This window comes from Lissotriton vulgaris, chromosome 7, assembly GCF_964263255.1.
Source record: "Lissotriton vulgaris chromosome 7, aLisVul1.2, whole genome shotgun sequence".
NCBI lineage: Eukaryota > Metazoa > Chordata > Amphibia > Caudata > Salamandridae > Lissotriton > Lissotriton vulgaris.
Genome location: NC_141695.1, coordinates 102950806 through 102963621, shown reverse-complemented (window position 1 = coordinate 102963621; position 12816 = coordinate 102950806).

Below are 12816 nucleotides of genomic sequence, written 5' to 3'. Positions count from 1 at the left end.
CAGATTGGAAGTGATGTTGGCCACCTTCCTCCGGAGTTTCCTTCTCCCAGTTCTCGGACCCAGTGTTCTTCTGCTGCCTACTGCAAGATCCTTTGGATTTCTCCGGCGTGTTTAGAGTTCTTCTTGTTGATATACCTGGGATTGCATTTTGGACTCGAACTGTTTCCACAAAGAAAGAGGAAGAAGGACTAATGTTGGGACTTTTTATACTATAGTCTCTATGGTCATTCCCTAGTGTTCATGGGAAATGTAGTTTTTGGTTATTTTTATTGGCTGCTGAGCATTTCATTAAAGAAATGAGAAAGCATAATCCTCGCCTCCTAGTCCTTAATAGAATTGAAAATTCTTGTCACGTATGTTTGCAAATTTTGAAGTGTTACACTGAGCAGCGCGCGCCACGGGCTGAGTGCTGCCATACTTAACAGTTAATCAGCTCCCTCCTTCAGTGAGTGTCATAGCTCAGAGTCAGTTCAAAATGGGGGTTGTGGTATGCACTCCTTTATCACTGCTTATCTTTCGAATTTTCTTCGCCTAGGTTTCAAAGGGGTGTGCTGGGTGGGAAGGAGGAGCCACCCTCCACTGAAACTTAGAATAGCTCAGAGTCAGACACTATACATATGCGTGACAATGCATTTCAGTGCGATAATGCGGAGTACCACACTGAAATGTGTCAGTGTCACTCCTGGTGCGTGACACTTGGCAGCACTGTATCATCGTTGCAGCGTAGAGCAACTAATTCAAGCATATCACCTTCGCAGCGTAGAAATAACACAGGGCCCCCACCACATGAGAACGGAATTAAAAGGGAAATCCGGTTAAAGCGGCGATATTTGTACTGTGGGCCCCACTAATTGGAATAAACGTTAAGCTGTTGACTATGGTGTAATTAAAAGCAGAGATACGTGCACGGTGGTCTCCACTAGATGAAATAGACGCCAACCTACATTTTGCTGCACATTTTGACAAGGAAACTGTCAATTTAAGATAACTGCTGCACAATTGACATTTTAACACTGAGGGAATTTTATTGCGCATTTGAACAAGAGTACAGAGTTCATTTTTGTGGAAAATTTGAGCAATCCTCATTTTGACTTCTACTTTGCTTCCAATCAGCTAAGTTGAGTCTTTACTAAACAACTGTGATACACACACACTTAATACAACTGTGATACACACACAGTGCAGAGTGTATCATTTCAATTTGTCTATTGTTCCAAACTGTGTAACTTATATATTATCAACAACTGTGGTATACTTATTTATTGGTTGTACTCTCAAAATGAATGTTAATAATACTATTAAAGCGCCTGTCCTATTCTTAGTTATTCCTGGAGAACCTGCTATGGAGTGGGATGATTGGTGTGAGGCATTTGAGAACTACATTGTAGCTTTAGATGGCACAAAGTTCTCAGCAGGTAGGAAGAAGGCGTTATTATTAGGGGCATTAGGCAAAGAAGGCCAAAGAATTTTTTAATATTTACCGACGCCACCAGTTGAGATTGATGATGTATATAAAGATGCATTATTTAGACTATATATTGGATTTGCCAAGCAAGAGAACATTGTAATGAGAAGGCATACATTTTACACTCAGCCACAAAAACAAAATGAATCAATTGACGAGTTTGTTTTCAGGTTAAGGGAGTTATCGGTAAAGTGCCAATTTGGTAGTATGCAGGATGAAATGATCAGAGATCAATTGATCGTTCAATGTTATAGTAAAAAAACACAGAAGAAATTATGGGCTGCTAAAAATCCTTCCTTTACAGAGACTATTACTATAGCAAAGGTTGCAGAAGAGAATGACAGATGCATGAAAGAGTTGAAAACCATCCATCAAGGCAACACTTCAGAAGTTGCAGCAGTACAGATTGAGAGTAGTGAGACCATAAATCCTATACGCACAAAGTATTTGCAAGCTTCACAAAATAAGACAGGTAGTAGAAGCACCACTTCATATACCAAATCTACACCATTGAACAAATACAAACAAAACATACGTTTGTGCAATAGATGTGGAAGTCCATTTCACTTGGCAGATTCTAAAAACTGTTCTGCTTTGACAAGAGACTGTTTGAAATGTGGGAAAAAGGGGAATTTTGCACGTATGTACAGGTCAGGCAACAGTAAAAAAGTTGCAATGGTGGAAGGTGATATAACTAATACTGATGATGAGGCGGAAGTTATGATGATTGTATCTAATGATTAGTCACCAGATACTGACCACATTGTTTTATCTCGTCCAAAGGCAGAATTTGATGTTAATGGGAAGACTTTAACCCTTATGGTAGATACAAGTTCATTGTATACAATCATTCCCAAAATATTGTATGACACTTCTTGTGCTGCAGATAAGTTGATTACATCTGATGTCATTCTAAAAGGTTATCAAGGGGTAAGCATTGGAGTATTGGGATGTTTTGAGGCTTGCATCACATTCAAAGGAAGAATTACCCATGGCAAAGTCTATGTTTCGCCTCATGGGCCTGCTATTTTAGGCTGGGTACACCAGTATAATTTTAATATAAGAGTAAATCCTAGGGCTGACCCACCAGTTATGTGTGTTGATGATGATGCAAATATTGATGTGGAAACCATCCTGGGCAAATATGAGAAAGTGTTTAATACAGTGTTGAAAAGCATGGGGATATCAACACATTAATAAAATTAGAAAGAATTCTGTGCCAGTTAAGCATGTTGCACGTAAAATACCTTTATCTGCAAGAGATGAGGTAAGGAAGATTATTAATCAAATGCTTGTTGAGGACATCATTGAGCCAGTGGAGGAAACACTATGGTTGTCTCCGGTTGTTATCACAAAGAAACAAGATGGCTCTCTGCGCTTCTGTGTTGCTATGAGAAGCTTAAATAAAGCAGTAGTAATGGACAATTTTCCTTTGCCAAACATCAATGAGATTGTTTTAGGTTTGGGTGGTGGTAAAGTATTCTCTAAGCTCGACTTACGAAGCGCTTACCACCAAATCAAGCTTCACCAGGATTCCAATGAGTACACTTTGTTCATCACCAGGGCACTTGCCAGTTCAAAAGACTACCGTTTGGACTGTGTTCAGCCGCAAGTGCATTTCAAAGAATTATTACTGATATACTAAAGAACATTGAACGTGTGGTCTTCTTTCAAGATGACATATTGATATATGGTTTAAACTCAAATGACCACAATTGTATTTTGGATAAAGTGTTGTCGCGTTTAACAAAAGCTGGCATAATATTACGCAGGGACAAGTGTGTTTTTGCAGTCAAAGAGGTTGATTATTTAGGATACCACGTTACTGGGAATGGTATTCAACCTAAAAATGATCTTGTCAGTGCAATACTCAATGTGACAGAGCTAGATGATAAGGATAAACTAAGATCTTTTATGGGCATGGTGGAATACTATGCGAAGTTCGTAAACAAATTTGCAGAAAAGGTTGAACCCCTGAGGGACATTTTGAGGAAAGGGAGGGTGTTTATGTGGGGGCCAACGCAAAAGGAAGCAAGGATAATATTATAAATGCCAATATCCTTTCTAGTTTTGTACCTTCTTTCCCTACATACCTTACTGTGGATGCAAGTTCTGTGGGCATTTGAGCGGTATTGACACAGAAGTGTGGCGCTCAGGTGAATACAGTTGCTTTTGCGTCTCGTTCGTTGACTGTGAGTGAAAGAAAATATTTGGTCATCGAGCGAGAGGCGTTGGCGGCTGCATGAGCAACAAGATATTTTAGAATTTATTTGTCGGGAGTTCAATTTACACTCAGAACTGACCACAAACCTCTGTTAAAAGTTTTGGCTCCTGGGGGTATTAAAAATTGCTCAGGCAGACTGGCTAGGTTAGCGGTCAGTGTTCAGGATTTTACATGTATTGTAGAGTACGTACCTGGATGGTGCAACAGTGTGGCTGTTTATTCAGATTACCAGATACCAAGGTTAAGCCAGAGGAGTTGGTGACTGAGAATGTTGTTGCTTATTTGGAAGACCTTGTGGGGACCTATCTAAGTCAATTTCAAAAGATGATTGGATACAGGCCATAAAATAAGACCAGCTTATTAGTCTGGTCAGGATATGTAGAGTAGGAGTTTCCAGACAGAGCACGGTAACATCCAGTCTTAGACCTTATGTGCAGATGCAGGATGATAAATCTATGCAAGGGGATTTCATCTTGGTAAGAGGGGAAAGATACATTCAGTCTCATTAAGATCATGTATTATTGCTTTAGCACATGAGGGTCATCTGGGACAGACCCTCACAGCCAGACGCCTCAAAGAAAATTTTTGGTGGCCGGGCATAGATATTTGTGTTGTACAGTGCCTTAAGGATTATGAGGTGAATACTGCTTCTTTACGTTCGGACATGCAGGGTCAATTGTTAATTGCCCTGCAGAAACCATTTCGCCCTGTCACTCCAGCTACTCTGGAAAGCTGGGTGCGTTGGCTTATGTCTGAGGCGGGCATTGATGTGTCTGGTGCACATTCTGCATGAGGGGCAATGGCTTCTAAAGCCTTTTCCATGGGTGTCACGCTTTTTGACATAATGAAGGCCGCAGATTGGTCTTCTGATTCAGTTTTCAAAACGTTTTATTATAAACCTATTGATAGTGTTGCTTCTGTGGTGGTGGATCAGCTTTGAAAAAGCATAATCGGAGCCTCCTGTCCTGACATCGAATTCAAAATTTGCAAACATACATGACAAGAATTTTCAATTCTATTAAGGACTAGGAGGCGAGGATTATCCCACCCATTGTACTTCATTTGCATTGTTATGTGCTATACTCTGTATATACTCTGTATATGTGCTATACTCTGTTGCTATGCTATTGCAAATCTTTTACTCCTTGTTTTCCCCCCCCTGGATTGTACTTGACTCTCTTGCATTGCTTCGAAGTTACGGCTGTGTGTCTCTTTCAGGTTCAGATTGGAAGTGATGTTGGCCACCTTCCTCCGGAGTTTCCTTCTCCCAGTTCTCGGACCCAGTGTTCTTCTGCTGCCTACTTCAAGATCCTTTGGATTTCTGCGGCGTGTTTAGAGTTCTTCTTGTTGATATACCTGGGATTGCATTTTGGACTCGAACTGTTTCCACAAAGAAAGAGGAAGAAGGACTAATGTTGGGACTTTTTATACTATAGTCTCTATGGTCATTCCCTAGTGTTCATGGGAAATGTAGTTTTTGGTTATTTTTATTGGCTGCTGAGCATTTCATTAAAGAAATGAGAAAGCATAATCCTCGCCTCCTAGTCCTTAATAGAATTGAAAATTCTTGTCACGTATGTTTGCAAATTTTGAAGTGTTACACTGAGCAGCGCGCGCCACGGGCTGAGCGCTGCCATACTTAACAGTTAATCAGCTCCCTCCTTCAGTGAGTGTCATAGCTCAGAGTCAGTTCAAAATGGGGGTTGTGGTATGCACTCCTTTATCACTGCTTATCTTTCGAATTTTCTTCGCCTAGGTTTCAAAGGGGTGTGCTGGGTGGGAAGGAGGAGCCACCCTCCACTGAAACTTAGAATAGCTCAGAGTCAGACACTATACATATGCGTGACAATGCATTTCAGTGCGATAATGCGGAGTACCACACTGAAATGTGTCAGTGTCACTCCTGGTGCGTGACACTTGGCAGCACTGTATCATCGTTGCAGCGTAGAGCAACTAATTCAAGCATATCACCTTCGCAGCGTAGAAATAACACAGGGCCCCCACCACATGAGAACGGAATTAAAAGGGAAATCCGGTTAAAGCGGCGATATTTGTACTGTGGGCCCCACTAATTGGAATAAACGTTAAGCTGTTGACTATGGTGTAATTAAAAGCAGAGATACGTGCACGGTGGTCTCCACTAGATGAAATAGACGCCAACCTACATTTTGCTGCACATTTTGACAAGGAAACTGTCAATTTAAGATAACTGCTGCACAATTGACATTTTAACACTGAGGGAATTTTATTGCGCATTTGAACAAGAGTACAGAGTTAATTTTTGTGGAAAATTTGAGCAATCCTCATTTTGACTTCTACTTTGCTTCCAATCAGCTAAGTTGAGTCTTTACTAAACAACTGTGATACACACACACTTAATACAACTGTGATACACACACAGTGCAGAGTGTATCATTTCAATTTGTCTATTGTTCCAAACTGTGTAACTTATATATTATCAACAACTGTGGTATACTTATTTATTGGTTGTACTCTCAAAATGAATGTTAATAATACTATTAAAGCGCCTGTCCTATTCTTAGTTATTCCTGGAGAACCCGCTATGGAGTGGGATGATTGGTGTGAGGCATTTGAGAACTACATTGTAGCTTTAGATGGCACAAAGTTCTCAGCAGGTAGGAAGAAGGCGTTATTATTAGGGGCATTAGGCAAAGAAGGCCAAAGAATTTTTTAATATTTACCGACGCCACCAGTTGAGATTGATGATGTATATAAAGATGCATTATTTAGACTATATACTGGATTTGCCAAGCAAGAGAACATTGTAATGAGAAGGCATACATTTTACACTCAGCCACAAAAACAAAATGAATCAATTGACGAGTTTGTTTTCAGGTTAAGGGAGTTATCGGTAAAGTGCCAATTTGGTAGTATGCAGGATGAAATGATCAGAGATCAATTGATCGTTCAATGTTATAGTAAAAAAACACAGAAGAAATTATGGGCTGCTAAAAACCCTTCCCTTACAGAGACTATTACTATAGCAAAGGTTGCAGAAGAGAATGACAGATGCATGAAAGAGTTGAAAACCATCCATCAAGGCAACACTTCAGAGGTTGCAGCAGTACAGATTGAGAGTAGTGAGACCATAAATCCTATACGCACAAAGTATTTGCAAGCTTCACAAAATAAGACAGGTAGTAGAAGCACCACTTCATATACCAAATCTACACCATTGAACAAATACAAACAAAACATACGTTTGTGCAATAGATGTGGAAGTCCATTTCACTTGGCAGATTCTAAAAACTGTTCTGCTTTGACAAGAGACTGTTTGAAATGTGGGAAAAAGGGGAATTTTGCACGTATGTACAGGTCAGGCAACAGTAAAAAAGTTGCAATGGTGGAAGGTGATATAACTAATACTGATGATGAGGCGGAAGTTATGATGATTGTATCTAATGATTAGTCACCAGATACTGACCACATTGTTTTATCTCGTCCAAAGGCAGAATTTGATGTTAATGGGAAGACTTTAACCCTTATGGTAGATACAAGTTCATTGTATACAATCATTCCCAAAATATTGTATGACACTTCTTGTGCTGCAGATAAGTTGATTACATCTGATGTCATTCTAAAAGGTTATCAAGGGGTAAGCATTGGAGTATTGGGATGTTTTGAGGCTTGCATCACATTCAAAGGAAGAATTACCCATGGCAAAGTCTATGTTTCGCCTCATGGGCCTGCTATTTTAGGCTGGGTACACCAGTATAATTTTAATATAAGAGTAAATCCTAGGGCTGACCCACCAGTTATGTGTGTTGATGATGATGCAAATATTGATGTGGAAACCATCCTGGGCAAATATGAGAAAGTGTTTAATACAGTGTTGAAAAGCATGGGGATATCAACACATTAATAAAATTAGAAAGAATTCTGTGCCAGTTAAGCATGTTGCACGTAAAATACCTTTATCTGCAAGAGATGAGGTAAGGAAGATTATTAATCAAATGCTTGTTGAGGACATCATTGAGCCAGTGGAGGAAACACTATGGTTGTCTCCGGTTGTTATCACAAAGAAACAAGATGGCTCTCTGCGCTTCTGTGTTGCTATGAGAAGCTTAAATAAAGCAGTAGTAATGGACAATTTTCCTTTGCCAAACATCAATGAGATTGTTTTAGGTTTGGGTGGTGGTAAAGTATTCTCTAAGCTCGACTTACGAAGCGCTTACCACCAAATCAAGCTTCACCAGGATTCCAATGAGTACACTTCGTTCATCACCCCGGAGGGCACTTGCCAGTTCAAAAGACTACCGTTTGGACTGTGTTCAGCCGCAAGTGCATTTCAAAGAATTATTACTGATATACTAAAGAACATTGAACGTGTGGTCTTCTTTCAAGATGACATATTGATATATGGTTTAAACTCAAATGACCACAATTGTATTTTGGATAAAGTGTTGTCGCGTTTAACAAAAGCTGGCATAATATTACGCAGGGACAAGTGTGTTTTTGCAGTCAAAGAGGTTGATTATTTAGGATACCACGTTACTGGGAATGGTATTCAACCTAAAAATGATCTTGTCAGTGCAATACTCAATGTGACAGAGCTAGATGATAAGGATAAACTAAGATCTTGTATGGGCATGGTGGAATACTATGCGAAGTTCGTAAACAAATTTGCAGAAAAGGTTGAACCCCTGAGGGACATTTTGAGGAAAGGGAGGGTGTTTATGTGGGGGCCAACGCAAAAGGAAGCAAGGATAATATTATAAATGCCAATATCTTTTCTAGTTTTGTACCTTCTTTCCCTACATACCTTACTGTGGATGCAAGTTCTGTGGGCATTTGAGCGGTATTGACACAGAAGTGTGGCGCTCAGGTGAATACAGTTGCTTTTGCGTCTCGTTCGTTGACTGTGAGTGAAAGAAAATATTTGGTCATCGAGCGAGAGGCGTTGGCGGCTGCATGAGCAACAAGATATTTTAGAATTTATTTGTGGGGAGTTCAATTTACACTCAGAACTGACCACGAACCTCTGTTAAAAGTTTTGGCTCCTGGGGGTATTAAAAATTGCTCAGGCAGACTGGCTAGGTTAGCGGTCAGTGTTCAGGATTTTACATGTATTGTAGAGTACGTACCTGGATGGTGCAACAGTGTGGCTGTTTATTCAGATTACCAGATACCAAGGTTAAGCCAGAGGAGTTGGTGACTGAGAATGTTGTTGCTTATTTGGAAGACCTTGTGGGGACCTATCTAAGTCAATTTCAAAAGATGATTGGATACAGGCCATAAAATAAGACCAGCTTATTAGTCTGGTCAGGATATGTAGAGTAGGAGTTTCCAGACAGAGCACGGTAACATCCAGTCTTAGACCTTATGTGCAGATGCAGGATGATATATCTATGCAAGGGGATTTCATCTTGGTAAGAGGGGAAAGATACATTCCGTCTCATTAAGATCATGTATTATTGCTTTAGCACATGAGGGTCATCTGGGACAGACCCTCACAGCCAGACGCCTCAAAGAAAATTTTTGGTGGCCGGGCATAGATTCCCAAGTTAAAGCCTGGGTGGAACGTTGCGAGCCATGTAGAGAGTCAGAGAAAATGCTCCAAGTAGGAGCCAGTTCGAAATGGCTAAGAACTGCTCTGGGCAGGCGTTAGCTTTTGGAGATAATCGCGCTTAGCGTGAATATTTCCAAAAGTAGGTAATAGGAGATAGCGATGTTAGCGACTGAAGGATAGTAGGGTCTGCTTTCCTATGTCACTCCATTTTTTGCTTTTTGCTTCACTGGTTTTCGACTTAATGTGGCTGTGGGCCTGCTAATCAGACCCACAACCTGCTGTTCTCTCTCTAAATTCACAACCATGTACTTTAGGTACATTGCCAATTGGACATTGGGTCACCTTATCAGCCCCTGTACAGTGTACTATAGGTACCCAGGGCATAGGTGCATCCAAGGCCTATCAGGGGCTGTAGCATATCTTTTGCCACGCCTGGCTGGCTATCCAATCTGACACAACTGGCTGATCACTCAGCTGGGGCAAGGTGGTGTAATCACCCCTTGCTTATATATAGTATACCTATATCTAAACCTATATCTGGACACATATATACCTATAAGTCACTCCTATGGCAGGCCTTAACAATCCTGGAGGCAGAGTGCTTGGTTTTATGTGAGATGGTGCTCTAGCATGAGCTGAGCCTGTCTGCAGCTTTCGGGACCAACTCCCTTAGCTGTTCTGGGATATTGCCATACCATATACTCTTAAGTGCATTATAATCCTCGCGGTTACTTGCTAACTTTGGTTTGGCTTTATCAAAACATGTCGTGTAAGGTGTCATAAGCTTTGGAATACTACCCCCTCGCCAGTCCTGGCAACGGGGGTAGCATTCCACCCTTCTAGAGGGTGGAATGCTACCCAATGCTACATGTCTACTCCCTCTAGAGCAGAGGTCTTCAATCTGTGGGGCGCGACCCCCAGGGGGGTCGTGGAGTCCTTGGAAGGGGGTTGCAGATTCTGTCAGAGTGCAGTTCCTGGCTTGGGCTGATCGAGGGTGCTCCCGGTGGAGGCCTAATTCACACCAAGGTGTGAAAAACATCAAAACCTCATTAACAAGTAAAAGGTCTTTTAAAGACCTGTCAAGTACTCGGGTGTGGCTGTGTGTGTGTGTCCCTGAAGCCGTTTTGAGCTGGGGGAGGAGGGGAAGTGGGGGGAGGGGGAGGGCAGAGGGGGGCTGGGGGAGCAGGCTATAGTGTAGCCCTTTGAGGTCCATGGATATTGCGCGCCTGGAGCTGTGGGTCCCATGACACGTCCCCCGCCCCAGCAGGGAGGCACAGAGATGCCCTCCCATGATTGGGAAAGAAGGAAGAAGACACCGAGAGATACTGACCCCCCAACCCCCTCCCATGAGCGAGGCACAGAAAAGGTGGGTGGATGAATGATGGGAGGATGTAAGGATGAAGGATGGATGGATGTGTGAAAAGGTGGGTGGATGAATGATGAATGGATGGATGGATGAAAGGGTGGATGGATGGATGAAAGGATGGATGGATGAAAGGGTGGATGGATGGAAGGATGAAAGGGTAGATGGATGAATGATGTATGGATGGATTAAAGGTTGCATGGATGAATGATGGATGGATGGATGTGTGAAAAGATGGGTGGATGAATGATGGGTGAATGGATGGATGAAAGGATGAAAGGGTGGATGGGTGAAGGATAGATGGATGAAGGATAGATGTATGTATGTAAGGATGAAAAGGTGGACAGATGAAGGATGGATGGATGAAAGGGTGGATGAATGGATGAAAGGGTGGACGAATGGATGAAAGGATGGATGAATGGATGAAAGGGTGGATGAATGGATGAAAGGGTGGATGGATGGAAGGATGAAAGGGTGTACTGATAAAGGATGGATGGAAGGGTGGATGGATGTATGGATGGATAAAAGGTTGCATGGATGAATGAAGGATGTGTGAAAAGGTGGGTGGATGAATGATGGGAGGATGGATGAATGATGGGTGGATGGATGGTTGGATGGATGAAAGGGTGGGTCGGTGGATGGATGATGGATAGATGTATGGATGGGAGGATGAAAGGGTGGATGGATGTATGGATGGATAAAAGGTTGCATGGATGGATGTGTGAAAAGGTGGGTGGATGAATGATGGGTGGATGGATGGAAGGGTGAATGGGTAAAGGGTGGATGGATGGAAGGATGAAAGGGTGGATGGATGAAGGATGGATGGATGGAAGGATGAAAGGATGGATGGATGTGTGAAAGTGTGGGTGGATGAATGATGGATGGATGTGATGAGGTCTAACAGGCGCATTTATGGTTGTCAAAAGATGATGATGAGGAGTACCAGTTTCTAAAAACTTTTGTCGGAAGGGGGTCCTTACCCCTAAAAAGGTTTTACAAGGGGGTCTCGGCATCAAAAAGTTTGAAGACCTCTGCTCTAGAGGGAGTAGACATGTTACTTTGCTTAAACGCGGTTAAATCTAACCATAGCCTCAGCATCACAAAATGGATGCTGCTGCCACAGACACAAGTCTGGTCTCCTGCTGCTGACCGAAACTCCGGTAGGGGAGGCCTGGACGAATGGTATCCTGTCACAGGGAGGTGTTACACCACCCCAGACAGGAGATAGTGGATTGGGGCAGGGAGGGCTGAATGAAACTAGACACTGCCTGGGGCGCACAAGGCGTCCCATGCATAGCCCAGTTCAAACCGGTGCTAGGGCACTCCAGCCCCAGCTCTGGCGCGAAACTGGACAAAGGGAAAGGGGTGTAACCACCCATTTCCTGGGTCCCACCCTTAGGAGGGACCTAGCAGGTGATCCAGCCCCTTGATTTGGAATAAAGGTAGGAGCTGTGCCAATGCAAACTAGATCATCCTGACTGAAACTTTGGAATGAAACTCTGGACCCTTTGACATCCTACTCAACGTAGAAGACTGAAGAATCTCCCTTGTGGTCAAGGAGTGGCCACCCTGTGCAAACAGGCACCATCAGAACTTCAAGACTTTCTTTGCCATTGCTCCTGCCAGAGCTCGAACGGCAGAGACCAACAAGACCTGGACTCCCAGACTTCCAACATCCTGATCCACAGTCCTAGCAAAGCTTAGACCCATGGAGGCGACGTGAGACGTGGGACCGGCCATCTTGAAAAGTCGACAAAGTGCTTTCTGTGCAGCTCCCGTGGCACTCTCGATGCTGTGCTTTGGGGTTTGAGAAGCCCCAGCCCTGAGCAGCCTGTGCTCCAAAGATCACCCCTCTACACTCTCCGAGTGCTGCGTGGAGCCCTTTTGCACTTTTCCTGCTTGACTCGTTGTCCGGTCACTTGCCCGTTGGCTAGTGGCCTCTGTGACGACGATCCATCAAAACTATACTGCTGGTCTGGTTGCTACAGACTGGCCCCAGCTCCCCTGAAAAGGAGCCATCGATCTGACCTTCCCGGTCCAATCAAGAAGACATCTTCGAGTCCTGCGTGGGTTGCACTTGCCAAGGCTTGGTGACTCCGATTCGAGAACCAACACTGCCGACAGCGAGAGCCTTCATGGGACCTCCCGTGTTCAGCTCCTGGTTGTCGTCGATACTTTCTGGTCCACGTGGCAGCGGAGACAAACTACTCGACAGCACCTGATCGCAACCCGAC